The sequence below is a fragment of the Silene latifolia genome, chromosome 9 (genome assembly GCF_048544455.1).
Source record: "Silene latifolia isolate original U9 population chromosome 9, ASM4854445v1, whole genome shotgun sequence".
Taxonomy (NCBI): domain Eukaryota; kingdom Viridiplantae; phylum Streptophyta; class Magnoliopsida; order Caryophyllales; family Caryophyllaceae; genus Silene; species Silene latifolia.
The window spans coordinates 97,735,619-97,744,428 of record NC_133534.1 but is presented as its reverse complement, the minus strand read 5'-3'; positions in this window follow the sequence as shown (position 1 = coordinate 97,744,428).

The following is an 8,810-nucleotide window of genomic DNA, read 5'->3' as shown; positions in this document are numbered from 1 at the left end:
ACCTTGAGGTCGCATTGAGTACTTGTGTTGGTGTGATGATGTTGTAGCTGAGTATAGTTCCGCTTTTGGGAATCCTTAGTAAGTAAAAGGATAGAGAAACTTGAGATCCTATTGATTTTTCAGATTTTGGGGTTGGTATGTTACTACCTTGTTTTGAAATGAGAATCTGGTGAACAATTTGAGGAACTTTCTCTTGGAGTTTATAGCTTGGTATTGGAATTCTTGATTAAAGGTTTATTTGTTTTGAGGAACCCATAGTTGACACTAGTTGGATACGAATATAGCTTTGTTGGAAGCCTTGACCTTAGGCTTGTGGAAGTTGTTTCTGGATGTTTGAGGATTTGGAACGATGAGATCACACTCATAGTGGAATACCTTGTTTCAGGGAATAGATTAGGATGAGGTAACATAAGCGATTGAGGAAACCCTTGGGAGGGATGTGGTTATGAGTTTTGTTGTTAGGAAGTTTTGGAACCGTTTTGAGTGATGTTGTTGTTTGAGACAAAGGTGTCTGGCGTTCCTTGTTGTCTAATTTCCCTTCTTCCTTGATCATGAGCGCTACCGCTCATACCTCTCTTCCTTACTTCATCATACTCCTCTCATAAGTTTGATGTTGGTAACCTATGAAACTCCATTTTTGACACCCTTTTAGGTTCAACTTCAATTCTTACTCCATGAAATTCATACAGCTCTTTTGATTAGTTAAGCTTGAATCCTTTTAACATACTTTGTTTTTTTATGCTATCTAAGTTACTTTCCTTTTTGTACAACTTCTAAACTTTCAAGCTACCGGGTTCGTTTCATTCTTAAAAGTTTATATCACTTATGCAAACCTAACCTATTTTTGAAGACTTGAAAATGAAAATTTGATGTAGTTCCCTATTCCTTTCCTGAATATAAACTCATTTGCCGTAATTTTAATTTCTAGACCCGAGATTTCGTTAAGATTTGTCTCTGATTTGGTAAGATAGCGTTCTTGTGTGCACGACAAGAGCAATTCCGTTCCATGAATGAGACTTACATTCTTGAAAAACTCTTCATTAATGTTTTGAAGGTATTTTGGTTTTTGATTTATACAAATGATTTGCCTTTTTACCTTATGTTGATATGAAATGTGGATGTTCCTGTCTGATCAACAAGAGTATCACCGTTTCTTTGAAAAGATACCTATATTTTCTTATGATGATATTATTAAGATGTTGTTTACTATAATTTCTCCGTCTAAGTTTCGAGGACGAAACTTTTTAAAAAGGAGAGGTGATTGTAACACCCCGTAATTTTGGACCGTTATTATTTTGCGAAAGTAATTTATTAATCAAGTTGAATTTAATATTAATGTATTTGAAGTAAAAATAATTCAAAGAAATATAATTTTATTATATTTTGAGGTAAAGTATTTATTTTGATAGTTTCGAAACGTTTAAAAATAGTTTAAACCGTGTAAAAATCTTTTAATTCGAAATAAGGGCATATCGGGAAAAAAATGACAACCCTTTTGAAAATTGGGCAAACGTTTTTGGAAATGGGTCGTATGAGTATTCAATTTTCTTGTAATCTCGTATTTAAGAACTTTGGTCTTGTCGGAATTTGCGTTTGACAAACGGTTCTAATTATCATCGAGACGAACCAAAACCGACTCGTAAAATCCCGACTAAACCCGCTCCCTTCCTTTCCTCCTTTCCTTTCCCGCGGCACCCCCTTCCCCCTTCCTTTCCTGTTGCTTTTTCTTTTCTATCTACTCCAAACAATTCCAAATCAATAAAAACACCATTATCAAACAAACCTAAGCTTTTTCAAGCTATTTTCGCCATAATTTCTTCGTTTCTTGTCGGATTTTCGCATAATTTATATTTTCGGAATCCTCTCTTCAAGATCTACAACCTGGTATATTTTAATTTCAGTTTTCTTGATGTCGTTTTAAGACGATTTTCGGTATAATTTCGATTTTTATGCTTATTTTTGTGTTTTTATTGTTTATTTAGGTGAAGATTTGGAGGACGAGTTTGGGGACTCGTATATAGTCGAAGATAGTGGTTAGTTGGCAGATTAGGGTTGGTTTTCAAGGTGCTAATTGCTCATTTTCTAGCTTAAGGTAACATATTTCGAGTTACTCGACGAATAATCGTCACATTCTTTGTTGTTTTTGTATGTTTTTCTGATTTTTATTTAAGTAATTAATTCCACATGATAATATGGTTGCATGCATGGCTAATTCATGTCTTTTGGTTAGTTTAAGTTAACATATTAGTATGGGAACGATTAATTATGTTTCGAGACGGTGTTATATACTTGAACAAAAATGGAGAAATGGAGGTGTGGGAGTGGCGGCCGGCGAAAGCGGCGAGCCCACCCACGCTGCCGTGGGGTTGGCCCGGGTTGGTCCGTCGCTTGTTTCGCGGTTTTTCATGCTTTGTTCATCGTTTTAGGTTCATTAATGTTATAGTTAGAATAAGTATCATATGGTTAAACCTTTGAAATGAATAATGTTAGTAGTAAAGATAATGAGGTTGGTAAAATTATGCTCATATTGATAGTTATCACATGTTAGGGTACATTATAAAATGAAATTGTAATGATTAGGCTCAAAATGAATTTAATAGCGATAATTGTAATGTTTTGATGATTGTGCCGAAAACTGAGCCTTAGTCCCTTTGACTGATTCGATGTCAGTTAATTGAGTGATTGGTCACCGCAATTTAACCCGTACTGTCGCGGGTCAGGGTTGCGGGTAAAAATTCGGTTGGATGAAATTTTATATGAATTGGATAATCGGCCTTTTTCTTGTTTTAGGCCATTTATCAAGTTTTTAGTTCACATGTATAGTTGGTTGAATTTAATAGTTTCTTATATTGTAGAAACGGCTCTAGATTCCCTGAAGCCTTTAATATTGTTAATATTGCTAGAATTGGTATTGAATACTTCTTGCGGGTTGTTGTGTTTGTCATAGATAGGTCTTTATAGTCTTTGACGAGTATATGTTCACTGCTTAATAGCCTTTGTGTTCCTACTTGGTGGGATTATATCCAAGTTGGGGCATGACCTCGTTACTTATTTTGATAGTAAGTGGTCAGCTTAAGTACTAGCCAACCCTTTGGTGGACTCCTTAGGGTACTCACTTTGTTTTAGAAAAATTGTGGGTCTTGGGTGCGGTGGTGTGTATCCGCATGTCTAGGTCTGCGCAGATTTTAGGCTAGGGTTGTGTTGTGTCTTGGCCATGTTTTGATAGAACCTCTGAGCCAAGATACCGGTTCGATTACCTTCCCTACCTCGTGGTATAGACTCGAGTTACAGAGTGACTATTGACCGTACTAAGAACTTATGCCTGTCTTTGATATATTGCCCTTTCTTGTATAGTGATTTTATGAATTGTAATAGGTGAGATGTAAGCCGGTTACAATTGATAAAGTTTGGATTACTGCTTGTTATATGTTTCACATGATAGTTTAATTTGGTCAGCTTGGTATTCATAGGTTAGAATACTTGTTAATTAAATTGTTTATCACATTATTTACATGTTATACTTCATGTTACATTAATTATGACGTTTCGTGGCTGGGAGGACTCGAAGTTACTCCCCACAGAATTGTGGCTTTCGTGTTTGTATAAAATGCGATTGACAGGTACTTGATGCTTAGTTGGGGTTCACGGACGAGCTAGTGAGCAAGAGAACCTTGGACCTAGTTTGGCTATTTTTGTAGTAAACCTTTAGACTTTTGGTTTTGTATATATTTTGAAGGGACATATGTCTCCCTCATTTTCTTTGGTTTGTATTACTATATCCCCGCGACTTTAGTTATGTTATATAAATTAGGTTGTTAGTCCTTGCAGGTTTTGACACTCTTGAGTTGGAGATGTTTGTGAATGGTTTAGGAAAGTTTTAAAAATTTCAGGTTTTATCCAGTTGAACCAATTACAAACATATCTTGTCAGTTTTTCTGTAGATTTTACGTGTTTAATTAACGCTTTTTAAAAGGGTGTCACAGCGGAAGTATGTGAGTGATCCATCACATGTGTTAGAGGTGGAGAACATAGAGCTAGATGAGTCTTTGTCTTATCTTGAGGTGCCTAAGAAAATTCTTGACCGGAAGGTTAGGAAGACTAGACATGGTGAGACAGTCTTCCTTAAGATTCTTTGGTCAAATCATGAGGTTGAGGAAGCTACATGGGAGGCAGAGGATGCTATGAGAGAGCGCCATCCATTCCTTTTTGATAAGGTATGTATGGTTACGGGGACGTAACCTTATTTCTTTTAGGGGGGTAGGAGATGATCGCGAAGAGTTTTTGCATATTTTTATGTTGTCTTTAGTATAGTTAGTAGTGGTTTGAGTCGGGTTGAGAGTGGGTTAGTAGTATGTGTTGGAGTTTTTATATTGAGTTTTGTTTTTGTTGTTGCGTCGGGACTATGCTAGTATGCTTTTATTTGGTTGTGGTTTGAACTTCGGGGACGAAATTCTTTTTAAGGAGGGAAGACTATAATACTACGGTTTTATTAGTCTGTGGGTACTCTATCGAGTGGGCCTTACTCTGTCGAGTAACGGTGTTTTAATTTACGAAACAGTAGTCTGTTTGTAGGGTACTCGATCGAGTAGCCTTGTTACTCGATCGAGTAAGTGGCACTCGATCGAGTACGCCAGTTACTCGATCGAGTAGCTCGGTTGACGGGTTATGTTTTGACGGGTTTTGTTAATAATGCGGATTAGTATTTATATTTTGTCGTCATCTTTATTAAACACTTTTTATAAACCTAATTCACTCAAAGGAGAGTTCAAACTACGTTCTTCTCTTCATCCGCATTATTGGCAAATCCCGGAGCTTGGGAGGTCGGATTTCGTTGTTGTTTGTGTCCTTGTGATCTTTGTCAAGGGTAAGTCCTACATACCAATTTTATAGCGTTTGGTTGACTTTGTTTAAACCCTAATTTTGGGATTTGGGGTTTTTATGATTTGTTGTGTTGGTAGTGATTATATGATTATATGAATAGGAGGAGGATTCGTAGAAGAGCGATTTTGAGACAGCTGCTAGATCGTCTGCTGTTTATGATTGCATTTCAGGTAGGGTTTTCCTTACTCAGTATTAGTTACATGATATGTGTGGTGACTTGTGCTATAGTTAGTATTGTTGATTGTTTCAGACGGTTCTTGAGGTTGTATTGTGATTACTGTTTATCTGTCTGTGTTCTTCGGGGCGTGTCCCTGGCAGAGTGGAGTCACTTGCGGGAGTGGCTTCACGCCCATGATTCGCCTTCTGTGGAACCCGCCACAAAAGGGATGTGCACATTAATGGACTTGGGTTTATCGCTCGATGGAGATGAGCGGGGATTTGGTGGGTACGGCTTCGGTCCCCCACTGGCGGTATGGAGTATCTGTTGCGATGGGTCCTCTGGCAGGGTTACACACTTTAGTATGTAGTCAATTACGTGGAGATTGTTTATGGAGACCGGGGTTTGATGTGACGATTGTGCTGTTTGGTAATTGTTCTATTGTATCTTGTTTTTGTGTAATTAGTACTGACCCCGTTTAATTTTTGTAAAAACTGTGGTGCTCCATTCGGGGATGGTGAGCAGTTGTTGAGCAGGTTTGACTAGAGGCATTTGGGCTAGCTGGGATGTGTCACCACGAGCTGATTAGAGTCTTCCGCTGTCATATTTTAGTTGTTTAGACATTTGGTTTTTGAGAACATGTATTGCACCTTTTGTCAGTTTGGATTTGGTTTGTAATCACTTTAAATAGTTTGGCTATTTCAATTATGTTTCTTTATTGTCATTTGATTATCATTGCCTCGGGAAACCGAGTTGGTGACGTTCTTATACCTGAGTGGTCCTGGTAAGGCACTTGGAGTATGGGGGTGTCACAATTCCATTCCAAGTTGTAGAGGACCCAAAACTCCGTGTCCATTTTCTTACCTATTCCATATCTGGCAACATAAACCTCTTTAAACCCCAGTTTAGTACGAGCCTATCTCAGGAGATTCTAGGACGAATCCAGACTGTCTACCTTGTTAACGATCCAAGACGGAAGACAAGCCTATTCCCCACAATAAACAACCCGTGTTACTAAAGACCAACCCGTTTCATACCAAAGGTGCTAGTCTGACCCAAATCCATGGTAGCGAGAAAATCCAAGGCGATATGAGCCATGATCAAAGACAAAGGCTCAGTTAAGAGAAACTGATGTCAATATCCAAGGCCACAGTTATGCCCATAATCCAAGACAAAAGAGTAAAAAAGAACAAGGCTCAATCAAGCAAGTCAATGTTAATATCCAAAGTCAAAGTTATCTTCAAAAAACCTGAATCAAGAAGCCGAGATATATTCTAGACCAAGAATCCGATTCTGAATCAAGAACGAGTATGAAATCAAATGCTGAACAGAATAATGCTGAATTCTATATAGAATCAAAGACATCGATGAAGATGGTCAACTAGAACCCCCACTTAGCCCATCACACACCCTAAGTCCTTCTCGAGACCATTACAGGGAGATAGTTAGGAATTTTGAGAATCCTCTCAAGCTCGTCATGTATACCCATCCTTTAGAGCCAAGACATGGAAACTTGAACCCACGTCATTTTAACCTACCTTTATGTGCTCACGCTACATCAAGCCTGAGACTCCATTTCCAAGCCATATTACAAGCCATAATCCCATAAAGCCTTAACTCCACAAAATAAGGCTCCAGAGATTTGTTCATCAAAGCCTGTTATTTCCAAGCTCCACATTCCAATCCAGTTTCACGTTGACCCAGACACGGAGTCTTCAAATACTTTGCTACCCAGAATGGGACATACCCATATCATCCTTAGCGTCCACTTTTAGGTGTGCTCACACGACAAGATAATTTTTACAAACTTAATTATACCTCTTTGGTCTATGATCAGAGGGAATTATCTCAATTCGATTCTTCGAGTCACTAAAGGAATATATGTAGGATTCATTAACCTCTTATTACACTTCTAATAACTATTTAAGTTTAGTTTAGTCATAAACTAACTAGATCTTATGCATGCTGATGGGTGATGTCGTCGGGTCACATCCAATCAAACACATTTATAATACTCAACATACAACTAGTTAGTGGTAAGTCGAGGTCGATCCTTGGGACAGTGGTTACTCAAATTATTCAATCTAATTATGGTTGTGCTTGGGGTTGTCACAATTATAATGGGTAGATGATTCTAATCTAATAGATGCAATAAACAAGCAACAAAAGGAAAGTGTAGACACCTCGTTTCTGCACCTCCCGCAAACCACCCGGTGATGATTGGGCCGCATGTTTGGTTCGCGGAACGATTTGTGACAGTTCGTAAGATTATCGTCAAGTGATTGCTCAAAAATTAATGTCAACCTCTTAGTTGTCATCTACGTCCCGATCTGATCGTTTTGGCGTAATTAGAGTATATTCGGAGTCCGGGTCAAAAACCGTCTCCATTTTCTGATAACTGTTAAATCCCGAGTCAGAATGTTCTGGAATGTTCCGGATATTTCTATTCCATATTTCTCAAATTTTATCTTTTGGCAAATAATATCCCGTAATATTTACATAAGATATTAAGGATAATCGAATTAATTCCGTCCTACCATAACTTAAACACGGAAATCTTTCTTAAGCAGGAGGAAACCTCCTGGGAACAGACGCAGCAGGTGCTGCGCCTCTTCCAAGAGACGCAGTGGCTGCTGCGCCTCTTCCCAGGCCCTTCTTTGCATGATTTACGTATCTTTTTTATATCTTTCCGAGATTCACTTCCTAAGAGTCTCCGAAACCCTATTCCTCCGTGTGATTAGTATAAATAGGAGCTTTCGTTCCTCATATTTCTCACGCGAGTGTCCGCCCTTCTCTTCTCCCTTTGCATTCTAGACTTCGTTCTTACTAATTGGCGCCTACGTGCTTGAACATTCGACCACGTAAGCTCGGATCCTTCCGGGTACCAGCCTCTCCGTTGCATGACCGACCAATTTGACCACTACACTCAATCAATCTAATTAATCAACTTGTTAAATCGTTTTCCTCTTTCGAGGGCACTCTTTCCTTGCATTCGCGTCGAGCATCACTAATCGATCTTCTTAGTTCTTCTCGTTCCGTCAACATGTAAGTCTGAGGGTGTATTAATTTCTCTTTTATTTATTGTATTTTATTATTGTATAACAATTGTAAGGTTCATGTCGAAAGTACCTCATTAAAACCGATTTCTAAAACCGTCTTTAAAACCTTTTTGCGGATTTCCGGTGAGACGAGACGTCGAGAAAAGACGCAGCAACCGCTGCGCCTCTTGAAGGAGCGCAGCACTGCTGCGCCTCTTCGTGAGGCCGCCGATTCTGCTTCTTTTCTTCTTCCTCCGTCCTCTGTAATTCGTATCAAATTTATTTCTTTTGTTTTATTAAATCATTAATTCTTCATCATGATAGTTTAATAATTCATATGTATATTAACCATCATCATTAACATGTTTTAATCGTCATAAATCCGACTCAAATCCCAAGTAATCAATATTTGCGGGTTTTTCGTCATTAAATTCAATTCGAGTTTTAGAGATTCAATTCGTTCATGTTGAGTTTCTGGGATTCATTGTTGATATATTTTCACCTGTTTAGTCGTTAATCCGTCGTCAATTCATCATGTTTAGTTAATAATTCGTTTAGTTAGTTAGTTTAATTAGTCATTCATTAACATCGACCCTTCACATAATTAATCCGTTTATTTCCGTCTCATCCATGTTTTTACTGTTTTATGACCTCAATCATATGTAAATAATCTGCTAATAACTTTCATCCGAGTCTAAAATCGCAATCAATCCATTAATTTACCAATTAACATT